The 13140-nt window shown below is 37.8% G+C and overlaps 2 protein-coding genes across 4 annotated transcripts in view; one reads left to right on the forward strand and one right to left on the reverse strand.

The window, feature by feature from the left end:
- Positions 1–5618, reverse strand: part of ackr4a (atypical chemokine receptor 4a) — an 11420-nt gene extending 5802 nt beyond the window's left edge. The window contains exons 1-2 of one of the 2 annotated variants that reach the window (XM_024274491.2): positions 5397–5618; positions 2109–2469 (exon numbers count right to left, since the gene is read on the reverse strand). The gene's annotated coding sequence lies outside the window, so the exon portion shown is untranslated. Of the gene's footprint in view, positions 1–2108; positions 2935–5396 lie in introns of those variants that run through there. The other variant, XM_036216487.1, reaches the window with a different exon arrangement.
- A 4372-nt stretch (positions 5619–9990) lies between these two features.
- The window catches only part of LOC112147840, a 16785-nt gene continuing 13635 nt past the window's right edge, over positions 9991–13140 (forward strand). Inside the window, exon 1 of one of the 2 annotated variants that reach the window (XM_024274478.2) lies at positions 9991–10165. The gene's annotated coding sequence lies outside the window, so the exon portion shown is untranslated. Of the gene's footprint in view, positions 10166–12444; positions 12547–13140 lie in introns of those variants that run through there. The other variant, XM_024274477.2, reaches the window with a different exon arrangement.

Raw genomic sequence — 13140 nt, forward strand, 5'->3', positions numbered from 1 at the left:
GCCGAATTTGGAGTTCACGAACTCAGAGTTCCAACAAAACCTGCTTCTTGAAACGAGCCCCTGGAGTTTAACCCCGTATAACAGCAGATCTTTGCATCATGTTTGAAAGTCTCTTCAGCTGCTGTTGGAAGATTCCAGGAGAGTCATGTGACCCGAATCCGTTTCCCTCCTTTGGCCCTCTCCTCTTTAGAAGATCGTTCTGATAGGCGCTTGGCAGAACTTTTAACCCTTTCTTTGGATCTCCAGGCCGGCGCCGCCGGTTGCTCCAGAGGTCAGACTTGAATCAGATCTGATGGTTTTTCTCTGATCCCAACAGAAGAAGATCCGGCGTCTTCTAGACGGCCTCAGATGAGCAGACGGAGGATGTAAACAAACATCAGGAGTGAGAAACTGAGGCTGCAGGGCTGGGGAGGGGTGGGGGGTTTAGCTTACAGTAAACGCTGGTTTGGGTCCACAGCAGGAAACACTTAGCACTCCCCAACTTTGATTCCTGGCTAACCTTCACGTCCAAAACAACCACATTCTTTTCCTCTTCAATAATCATCTGAACTTTCCAAAGTTTCAACACTTCATGAAGCTGCTCAGAAATCTACAGGTTATCTGCAGAAGTGTGTTTATTTCTTCTTCTTTTTAGGAAGAAAAATCATTAAAACAAACAAAAATAATAATTAAAAAAGTGTTTTTATCCAAACCAAGAAGATCTCCTCCATCAGAGACCAGAACACCCGAACCAGAATCAGGTCTGAGTCCAGAAATCACGTCTCACACAGAAGTCTGACCTGAGCTTCACGTAAACCAGATGATCAGGTCGAAACAATAACCTTCCAGAGGTCATGGAGGTCATCGGCCTCATCGGCTACAAACATTTTATGACCTGTTTCCTGCCTGTGACCATGTCAGAGGATGGAGGGAGAGGAGCGAGCAGCATCGAAGGTCTGGATCTATTTACGGCTAATGGTAATGAGAATTACTGTTTCTGAACTTACAATGGAGGAACATCTGGAGAGAAATGAGGCTGAGGAGCAGCAGGAGGAGGAAGATCTCAGCTCCACGTTACAGAACGGCTCAAGAGTTTCTCAGCTGAACTCCAGGAAGAAGTTTCTGTAAAAACATCCTCTTGTCGTCTGGAGGTTTGAGGAGCTTTTAGAACATTATCAGAACGGCACACATGATTATTCAGTCATTTTCAGATCAGAAATGTTTACAGGATCTGGTTTAAACGGACAGGACACTTCATTCCACTGGGATGTCTCTTCACTACTTTTGTAGAGCAGTTGGACCTGTCAATTCCAAAATTCTATTTTATTCTGTTGCTTTTCTTATTGTATTTAAATTTAAAAATTAAAAATATGTTGACGATACATGAACTTCAGATGAGTTTAGGTGACCTCTGACCTACTCCAGTTCAAAGATCATTCATTAAAAATGCTGCAGATTACGTCATTAGTTCAAATTGTCAGAAGATTTGTTGTAAATGTGTACGTTGATGTTTCTTTAACATGACATAATTAATAAATATGGAAAAACAGAGAAAATTGGACATTTGTTCCCATCAAATACAAGTGATGTAAGATCTGAAAATGTAACAATTACTGAGATTAATAAAGAGATGAATATTGATCTGTTTTCAGCTTGTTGTCATTGTTGATGATTATCAGAGGAGAATCATTATTCATGATTAATAATGATTTGAGTTTGAGGTGTTTAATAAATGAACAAATGAATAACTGAGCAGAGAAATGATTGAAGGATGGAAGTTAAGATCTATATCCTTTATAATGCTCCTGTATTGTTTAGATCCAGTTTGTTTAAGTTGTAACATCCTCCTGCTTGTTAAATCATTTATATATTCTTGTCTTTTATCTTTAAACTCAAAGTACAAAGTTAAAATCAAACTTTTTAAAGGGGTCCTTAAGACAGAAATCATATAACTTTTAATTTCTGATCAAAAATAACTTAAAGTATTAATCATGTTTTACATAATGAATATTTATGCTCTTTTCTTAAAAAACAAACAAACCAAAAACAGAAAATCAGTTCAATCCAAACAGTAAACACAAAGTTTCCAGTAAATATCTCTGGTTTCTGGTCGTGAGGAGGAGACTCACCGACTTGTCGCTCCGCTGATCTTCACGCACTGGAACTCTGTTCTCTCTACAGGAAGCGGCACGCGGGGCGGTGGGCGGGGCCTCAGGAAATGTCACTCCATCAAAACCTGGAGGAAGAGAAAAAAAAGAGAGCTTTTCTGCTGCAAATTAAAGATGAATTTAAGTCAAACTTGATTCTCATCACTGCTTTAAACAAATCCAGCTTATCTGCAGGTTTAGTTCAAAGGTTCGTTTTGGTTCACAAGAATGATGTGTTTCAGCTGTTGGAGACCTGGCAGACCCTCAGAGCCTGCAGGCGTCTGCAGCTCCGTCTGCAGACAGACTCCAGCTGCGTTCACCAGACGAGATCCTGGATCCAATCCTGCAGAATAATCCACAACAGAGAGGAAACTTTCAGCACGACAGGCTGGAACATGTTCAACATGTTTGAAATGAAAACGCCCCGTCCATCCCATAATCATCACCACAGAAACTGAGACAAACCCAATCTGACCCACATTTTCTGACCACGTTTGGCCCACTTAGCCCTGCTGCTGGTGTATTCATCACTTAAGTGAGGTTCGACTACAGAAAGCAAAATTATGGAACAAAACGTTTCAAGATGGAGCAGCATCAGTTAAAAAGAAAAAAAACAATCAAAACATCTCAACAATACAGAAAACAATCAAAACATTCTCTTTGATAAATAGATATCTTTATCTGTCATTGTCTCAGGTACAATGAAATTAAAAGTGCTTCCTGGTCAGTAGAACATTCGTTCTTTAAATCCACCAATGGTTAACCCCCCCCCCAAAACAACTTACTATTAAAATAATAAATAATACAGAGGTATTGATAATACTTTCCAGAAACAATGAAATTCAATTAAATTTTTACACATTTGTTTGGAATTACATTAAAAACCTACTATATGTTTTGAATATATTAATCAGTTCACATCCTATAAATGTATCAGTGAAATAATGAGATTGTTAATATCATCCAGAGTCACATAGATTCTCTAAAGGAGAAGTTCTAACTAAAATGTTCAGATCATTAACATTGGAAACATTGTTCTGCTTCTCCTGGAGGACGTTTCAGTTTGACCACTAGGTGGCGATCACACTGTAGCATTACACCTTATTCCAGAGGAAGAAGAAAGAATGAAGAAAAAATAGACAACAAATGGTAACTTTAAAAATATTTCCTTAACAGAGTTTGAAACATTCATGTCTGAGTTTATAAAGATGTTCATTTAGTCAACAATGTCTGTTTATGTGGACCAAGTGTTAGCCAAGCTAATGGACTTTAGCTTTATGTGTTAAATTGATATATATTTTATGTGTTGATTATTGATCTATTAGGCTTAAATCAATTTTATCAACCCAGCATGAATAGAAAGTTCTGATAAAGAAAACCCAGAAATGAAAGCAAATTTAAATTAAAAAAACAGGACACCCAATAGATGTTAAAAATGTTAAAACAATAAAATAATTATAATACAATAGTAAATAATCTTAGTAAATGCCAAAATAGCCTAAAAGGCTAACAGAATGCCAATTTTTTAAACCATAACTTTTTACCATAATTAACAATAATGAAAAGGCAGGAATATTATTCCAGAATTAATTAACATAAACCTTGAATAACTTTTAATGCTTTCTTTGTATATTTTTGATTTTGTTCGTGCCAAAAAATAGGCATAATTAATATTTATTATTAAAAAAAAAAGGTCATGAATACAAATCCAATTATTTTAAAGGCTAAAGTGCTAAAGTAAGACTCCTTCTAGGTTCTGATCAGTAGAAAACAAACTCAAATGACTCTTTTACTGTTAAAGGAGAGTGTGAATTGCTTAAAAATCCCTAATATGCCAACTTTACAAAAATATTTAGTGCGTTGCTTAACTATGAACTAAAAAAGCCCCAAAAACCTCAGTTGATGCCAATTTGGCCAAAAAAGTGAACTCGTTGCTTAAATACTAGAAAAGTCCAAAATAGACAAACATTTCTCAGTAAATTAAATTAGTCAAAATGTTAGCCTGTTGCTAATACAGAATCTCCGCTAAATTATTCTAAAAAAAACACACAGTAGATAACAAATTAGCCAAAGACATTAGCATGTTGCTAAAATATCAGCTAAACTCCTAATTTTTTGAAAATGACAATAAAAGATGAAAACATTGTCCATGATTATATTTAAAGGTTTGTTGTTTATCTATTTACAATTTTAAATTTGAAGAATTTCTTATTTGTATTTTTCAAAAACTATAAAGTTTATAAATAGCAAAAATACAAGCCTGAACGTTTTAATACCAAGATTGTGACAGTTTATCATCATTTTATTTCTTTACTTTGTGAATTTTTGACATTTTCTCATAAGTTTAGAACTTTGTTCTTGTAAAATAATCTTGACTGTTTTACTATAATTCTTTTTCTGTTGTGTCTTCACTTCAGGAAGTCTTGCAGCACATTTCTTGCCTTCTCTTCGCCCTGTTTCTTTCTTTATTTTCCTGCTTTTTTTTGGTTTGTTTTCATCTTTTTGAATCGTTTCTGTGGGCTAGCTAGCTTGCTGTTGCTGGAATGTTCCATTCCTGCAGAAGGGGTGGGGGGGGGGGGACCCTTGAGCTGAAGGCATTTCAGTGACTTAGGTTTTGATGACAAAGATCTAATCGATGTGGAAATGATTTCAGACTTTTGTTTTAGGCATTCAGCTCAGGAAAGCAATCCCTCAGCTTATCCTGACAGTAGTCTGCATCTGGAGATGAGAGGCTGTAAGCTAGCAGGAGAGTGTAAACACAGGGATGATGGGAGTGGGACTTCAAACGTGGTTTAACATCCACCCGTCAGTAGATAAGGAACCACAGTTGATGTTTGAGATGAATTCAGCTTCATTCAAACGACGACTCAGCATCAAAGCTTCAGGAAAGAGTTTCAGACACTCAACGTTTCCCTCGAGGCGTTTGGACTCGGGTCGAAGTCTAAGGATCTGACTTCCATCTCTGCTCCACCCAGACACGTTTCCTCTGAAGCTCCTGCAGCTTCTGCAGCATCTGGGATGGATTTCACGTCTCCCACAAACTCCAGATGCTGGAGGAAAACAGTCGACACTTGAATCAACGACTTTGTTCAGATTCTCTTCACAGTTCTGGTTCTGCTGCTCCTTCATTCAGACGGGTGAAGCAGGACTTCATTCCTGTGTTGTTCAACATTTCTGCATTTTCCTGAATGAATAATAACACCTGATACATCTGATCGGCTCCTGAAGGTCAAAGCCGTTCTGGGTTTCTCCTCTACAGGTGAGACTCACCTGGAGTTTTCTGTAGATCCTTCACGTCTGCAGCAGCATGAAATCCCTGCAGACTTTTTAACACCGACTGATCAGAGACGCGTCCCGCTGCCGTTCTCTGAGAAGATAAAACTCCTGAAGGAATCCTGTCCGGATGGATTTCCCTCCATCCTCCTCATGCAGCTGCGGTGGAGTTTCTACGGTTTGGTTTTTTCTCTCTATTGAAACGATCTAAGAACAGATGAGTTAAAAATAGCACAAATCGAGTCAGATTTAACACAATGACGTGTCTAAATAGGGCTGCACGGTGGCGCAGTGGTTAGCGCTCTCGCCTCACAGCGAGAAGGCCCCGGTTCGAATCCCGGCTGGGACCTTTCTGTGTGGAGTTTGCATGTTCTCCCCGTGCATGCGTGGGTTTTCACCGGGGACTCCGGCTTCCTCCCACCGTCCAAAAACATGCTTCATAGGTTAATTGGTGACTCTAAATTGCCCCTAGGTGTGAATGTGAGAGTGGATGTGTGTGATTGAGGCCCTGAGACAGACTGGCGACCTGTCCAGGGTGTACCCCGCCTTCACCCATCAGTAGTCGGGCTAGGCTCCGGCACCCCGCGACCCCGAAAGGGAGGAAGCGGTCAAGAAGGTGGATGGATGGACGTGTCTAAATAAGGACAACACACTTTGTGTTACATGTAACACAATTAGTGTGGATAATATAGCAGCACATCTGTTGTGTCTCCAACACTCTGAGAGAGTAAACTGTAACACAAGACGTTTAGTTTTTATATCAATCGAGTTAAATATAACACAGAATTTTGTACGTTTTTAATTAAAATAAGAGACCCAGTTTTAGAAATTACAGTATGTTTGGTATAATTTTATGACATTTTAACCACACTAATAAAATATTTCATTTCTTTAAACTTATTCAAAAACACATTAGTTCCATATTTAAAACTTACAAACAATAACAGTCTGTTTAAACTCTAATATACCATAAAATATATAAATAAATCATAATATACTGTACATATATATATATATATATATATTATGATTGTAATGTGGTTTATAATTTCTGGGGAGATTTAAACTTGTGGCTTTCAACAAAAAATACAATTCAGTTATTTACGTATTCTAAGAATATATTTGGTTGTATTGACAGAGAAAAGAAAATTAAATTTTTGTTCAACAACGTAGTCATTTTTGTTAATTTTTTCCAATTTCCAAGAGTCCAATTTTTTTGCTTTATTAAAAAATGAGTTTTATATTTTTTGTAAATCTCTACAAAAGATAAAAATAAAAAAGCCACGAAACTGTTAAATTGTTAGTTTACCTGGACAGATGTGATTTTTCCTTATCCTTTAATGTATGGATCATCTCAGTTGGGGTTATTTAATTTAATTTAGATTTCTGGTTACAGCTAGAAATGTTCTGTCATGACTACAGAACACGTAGCGACCCAGACGCTGGAACCCGGAAGAACACAGCAGGAGGCGAGCGTGGTAGATAAAGGATTTAATAGTGATGCGAGGAGGTAGTAACTTGAACAGGGCAAGAAGTGGGCTCCAAGCAGGAGGTCGAGGCGTCACCGGTTGGTTCCTCGGAGAGGGAGATAGCCGTCTTGGGAGTAGAACCGTGGAATGGAGGCAGAGGCTCGTGGTGTGACCGTGGAGAGAAGATCCAACTGGGGATCCGGCAGAGGCAGACAGCAGCGACCACTCGTGGTAACAGATTCCTGAGGGTGAGTACGAAAAAGGGATTAGACAGAGTCTCGTCAAAAGCGTGACAAGACTGTGACATAGACGAGGTGACCAACTATGCACCATCAGGGGCAACGGACTGGCGAAGAATGATGATCCTGGAGCTCCTTAAAAAGGCAGGCGAGGTGATGAGGTGAGTGGTCGCAGCTCTGGTTAATCAGCAGCTGGGTGGAGAGGGGGAGGAGACTGACAGAGGCACCATGACATGTTTTAATTTTATTCACATTTATTTTAAATGTGTATTTTCTATTGTTTATTTGGTTTATGCTATGATCGTTTTTGTCTTTTTTTTCTCTTTTACTAATATTTACAGTGAATTCATTTTGTCTTCACATTTATAATGTCATGCTTGTAATCTCCAATCTGTCAATTAAAAAGTGTCACTTCTGCTCTTTTTCCATGAAGCCCATCGGCTCCCCCTTGTGGCCGTAGAAGTTATGAATTCAGCTCAGAGGCTTTGAGCTCTGGAGCAGAGAGCAGGACTGGTGGAGACCTGAGCTGAGATCTTCTCCTGTTTCTGAACAGAACAGCTCATGGAGACACTTGATTTAATGTTCTGCTCTGCAGAAATGAAGAAAACTCCGTGACAGAGCAGAGTCAGAGCGAAGAGGCGGAGCTTCCATACCTGTGTTACCTCAACACACAACTGAAGTTCATATAGAGACATAAAGAATCAAACAGAACAGATTTATTCTTTTATTTTCTGTAATAAAATCTACAACATATCAGTTTGAAGTGTTTAAAATCTGGATCTTTGGATAAAACTCTGAGTAATATTTACTTTTTTCATGTATTCTCCCTGATGTTTGGTCGTTTAACCCTTCAGGCTGCAGAGCTGATCCATCACAGGAGAAATGCTGCAGATTTTACTGACGGGCTCCAACAGGCCTCTAGTATAGAAAGTCAAAGTTAAATATTGTGGTATTTTCTACATTACTAAGATGTCTGATGTAGTAGTACTTTCAGTATTCGGAGTTTGTTGGAGCCCAATTCATTGTTTTACAGTTAATAATTATTTATTTGAAAGTAAATGTATTAGTGTTAAAGCAGTTTTATGTAAAGACAAATACTTTTAGAAATAAAGCAGAGACAAGTAATTTTTTATCTTTTATTTGGTTATTGTAAGCATATGTTGACAAGATGCATAATTTAAGAAATGTAAGTTAAAATCATCCGTGTTATGCTTCCAGTGAAATAACGCCACATCACAGTGAAGATTACATGTTTTAGATGGAAGTCAGAGATTGGAAGTGAAAACGGTTTTTGACCGTGTGAGTTTCTGTATGATTCAGATTTTTCCTTAAATAAGTGATTATTCCGTCCTGCCCTGGAGGTTTCTCCTCATTTGTCCACGTGTCTTCCACAGAGAGGTGAATGTCTCCAATGCATCCCTGAGTGTTTTCTTACATATTTTAGTCTGCAAGTGTGTTTTTGCAAAGACGTTTGTGGCAACACGGATGGTCGCAGTAAACTGCGTACATATTCCACAACTTTGCACTCTGAAATACAGTGTATAATATACGCCAAACACGGTTTTTGCGTGCATATGATATGCAACGGTAGAGAATAGGTTGCGCCGGCGTACAATATACACGACTTTTTAGGTTTCGTTTTGATCACGTGGTCAGAAATCCTCCGGTTCTTTTCTTAATGACGTTGTTTGTTCCCGGTTAAGGTTAGGATTACGGTTATGGTTAGGGTTAGAAAAGCAAATTGTTCGTTTGTGGGGCTGTCTGTGATGCTCACGCCTCCACCAGGGGACGTGTCAAACGTGGAAAACACATTTAACACGTTTAGGACCGCGCGTATTATATGCATGCAAAAACCGGTTTTGGCGTATATTATACACGGTATTTCCCAAATCGTGGCATATGTACGCATTTTACTGAGACTGGGCTGATTGTGGACACAGCATGCAGTAATAATGAGACATCACAGCAACACGCTGCTTGTGTTAGACACGGCTCCATCACACACTCTGCAACAGTTTTATGTCACAGCAGAACTTCTAGTAGATCTTGAATTTGTCATTTCGGATTTCTTCCATAAAAAAAAAATCAAAAATAACGATTACCTATCAACCTCTATTTCTCTGGGTTGGACTTCTACTCCTGCAGTTTTTAGGGGGAAAAAAACTGTTTATTTTGCTTTTTCTACATTTTTCTTGTGGCCCACACAATAAAATAATAACTTCATGTCAAATTCCAACCTGAAGCACTTTGTAGTGTAACAGACTATAAAATGTTCTGGGTTTGTTATGTGTTGCATATTTATCATTGCCCTTACGGTAGTTAAACTATTGGGAAACTGTTCTGCACAGGGCGTGTCTCTCATTAATAAAGAGATCTTCCAAGTGAACAGATGTCTGTCTCTGAGCTCCAGTCATTTCGATGGCGTGGGTTCGAATCCCACCGCTGCCACCAATGTAGCCGGCCCCCCGTGGGTTCGTTGTAGGGTGGTGTAGTCGGAGAGTGGAAATAATGGAGCTCGGAGACAGACGTCTGTTCACTTGGAAGATCTCTTTATTAATGAGAGACACGCCCTGTGCAGCACAGTTTCCCAATAGTTTAACTGCCATAAAGGCAATGGTAAATATGCAACACATAACAAACCCAGAACATTTTATAGTCTGTTACAGTAGTTTTTACCTGTGGAAATTGCTATAAATAAATGTATTCTTCTCCAACAAATGCTTGGAAAAAATGATCAACTAAAGTATTTAACATTTTGTCTTTTAGTTTATGCTTGAAGCATTTTCAGAGTACTTTTTTCTTTTTGTTTAATCTGAGTCAATGTAATAGTTTATCATTTCATGTCCTTTCAGTGAGACAGACTTTGATACCCGATTTCAACTGTAGAGGGCGCCACCTCAGCGCCAGAAAACCATTGACTGTATGCACAAAACAAGGAAAAATCTGTTCGCTGCTGGTGATTTTGGACACAAACATGGACTATTCCAATGAAATCAACTCTGAAGATGTCCAACATGAAACTGGAGGGCCGGAAAGGAGGAACAGGAAAAAGAAAAATGTAAGTTTTCTTTACAGACTCAAAAACCGGATGTTGAAATCGGAACTTTTTTTTCATAAACGTCCTCAGTCAAAGCTTTTTTAAAAATTAGTTTTCTAGAAAAGCTTAACAAGAACTATTCTTGTTAGGTTCTTATATGTTTTATGTTTATTTAAACTAGCTTATTGTAGCCCGCCGATTTCTGGCTCTGTTAGCTAGCATGCGCTTAGCCACTTCCGGTTTCATTAACTCCGCTGGTGAAGAGAACTCAAAGCATGTCTGTAAAAATGCTCATAATTCAAAAGCAACTTGAGTCAAGACGTTTGATCATAATTACCTTTTATTTGTATGTACAAGAGACTGAAATTAAATGTTTCTGATCTTTTTAATAAGAAACTTAACAAGACATGCTTGGAAAGAGGACGTTATTAAAGCAACACCTCTAAAGCATCTCAATATTTTACTTAAGTCATCAGTTTTCCTATATTCTTCTAGATTATTGTATCATTCCAAAAATAGAAACAGATCTTTAAAAAACGTTTTAAGGTTTAACATCTAGTTTGATTAGCCAGTGTAAACTCATATTCATACTGTATATAAATCTACACTCAAAAATGAAAAGTAGTGTAGCATTTTTATTTAAAGTTATTTATGTTGAAAATATTAAATAAATTCAGTTTTAGTAATTAAAACTAAAGGTTTATATAACAATAACAACTTTGGTTGTTGTCTAAAATGTTTAATAAAATCAAGTCAACACAGTAATTTAAAAGGATTACATTTGTCCCAACAAGCTTTCCGTTCATCTCAGGCATTCGCATTACGCAGTGAAATTAGGCGAGCAAGAGCTGCTTCTTGAAATGGGCCTATGGTGGATTTTAGTTGGCGTTGTGCTGATTTGTTTCATTCTTTTTTTTCCACTTTTTGTCCTCAGCAGTCTTAGACTACTGGGTTTTGTTATTTTAGTTTGGGGTTGGGCTTTGGTAATCTTGATTGGCAGGTTGTGGATGAGATACGTAAGTGCCAGCAGGACTCCTGTAGGATGACCACACAAAGCACACTATTTCCTCCGTCTCACTTGGACGGTCAAACTCTGCGCTCTTCTCCACTAGAATCTGGTGTATTTTAGTGCGGCGTTTGGACCGGCTACTGCTGTTACCGCCCTTGGAGGTGGCCTTTTTTGGAGCCACATTGAAACAAAATAGGTACCGTTTGGTACCGTTTGGTACCGTTTGGTACCGCACACCTAGTTAAAACAATAAGAACTGGCTAGTTCTGTTTTTTTTCCCCACATATTTACAAATATTATCAGTTTTGAAGAAAGTAAACAAACAATACATTTTTTTAAATCCAAAAAAGAACCACTTCATCACTGAATTAGAGTGCTTGTCCCCTGAAGTGTTGTTATTCCCATTGGTTTCTTATATTCTTGTTCAAATAAGCACAGACATGTTCTAGAAATGACTTGTGTTCATGCACAGTAACCGCAGGCACATTCTTGCTATAATTATGCTGTCTATGGATAAATTCAAAAATCTTATCTTTCCCGTACAAATAACTGGATCCAGGTGTTCCTATGTTTTTGCAGACGGCGTGTAAAACCATCTGTGATTATGCACCGTGAATGAATGGATGCTCAGAGCAATCTATCAAGAATGCTTCTGCTCAACAAGTCAAGTCATGAAAGTGGCAACCTGCTAAATATTCCACTGTGCTTTTGCCAGACAGACTTAGTGAGAGTGAAAGTGAAAGCTGATGAGAACGAGATCAACCCAGCCTTGGAGCTGTGAAAAGTGAACAATGTAAACTGAGAGCAGCAGGTCAGCAGATGCTGAGAAGTCAAACACAGCAGCACAATGTCAATAATAAAAAAAAAAGTCTTTCCAAACTCTAAAAATTAAGACTTAATATCAGATCAGCTCCCTATTGGCTAAATTAGCCACTTCTAACTAACCAGTAAACCAATCTGCAATCTGGTGTCGTTCTCTGGATGTCATAATTAACTGGAACATGACCTTAAGTGCATGTGCGTGCCTTTCCTTCATGGGAAAAGTTTTTGGGAGTCATGTAGGTAGAAGACTCCCCTCAGGCTGTTTTTGCTTTCCTTCTGTAATGAAAAAGCTTAATTTCTAAATTTAAGTTAAAGTTTATATAAACGTCAGCCTATAAGTTTAGCACTATGTTCTCTTTAACAAAATTGTTTCTTCAAAAAAGTGGCAGTTATTAATATTGTTTTGTCAGTTAAAATAGTTTAAGCCTTTCTCCTGAGAAAACTAAGGGGCGTCATTTGTTAAAGGGGAGGGCACACCTTCCTAAGTCTCTCCTTAAAAAGCCTGAGCCTCACTTGGATTTCAGACACGGAGGCAAGAGGTTGTTTTCTTCATCTACACTTACAGATGAAGGTACTGTAAATTTAATGTACTTGTCACAAAAAAAGTATTGATGTGTGAATGTGTGTTTTGTGAATGTAGATGTGGCATAAAGTAAAGTGTCTTCTTTTGTGTCATTGTAACGAAAGCATGTTTAACACCAGTAATTCTATTTATTTTTGTATATGTAATATATACCATTTGATTTATATGATGAATTTTGTAACAAACGCATATCTTGTGAAAGGAAAAGCAGTTTCTCAGGTTTAGAATTTCTCAGAGAAAAGAAAGCTGAAAAACTAAATACGCAATTTTCATCTGAAATAAACAAAAAATCTTTTCTCAAACTCAAACTATTAACAAAGGCAGTTCATATGTTTATTTAGCAGGTTATTAAAGCTAACAGCTATTTATATAAGCACATAATTAACATTTTATTAGGCATTTGAAAGACACTAACTAATGCTAATTAATGTCTTATAAACAAAGTAGCAATGCTTGTTAATGTTTTATAAATAGTTTGTTATGGACTCTTGCTCTAAAGCAGGGGTCTCAAACTCAAATCAGCCGGGGGCCGCTGGAGGCGGAGTCTAGTTAAGGCCGGGCCGCATCAGGATTTTCATAAGA

This window comes from Oryzias melastigma, linkage group LG17 (genome assembly GCF_002922805.2).
Source record: "Oryzias melastigma strain HK-1 linkage group LG17, ASM292280v2, whole genome shotgun sequence".
In the NCBI taxonomy this organism is placed as follows: Eukaryota; Metazoa; Chordata; class Actinopteri; order Beloniformes; family Adrianichthyidae; genus Oryzias; species Oryzias melastigma.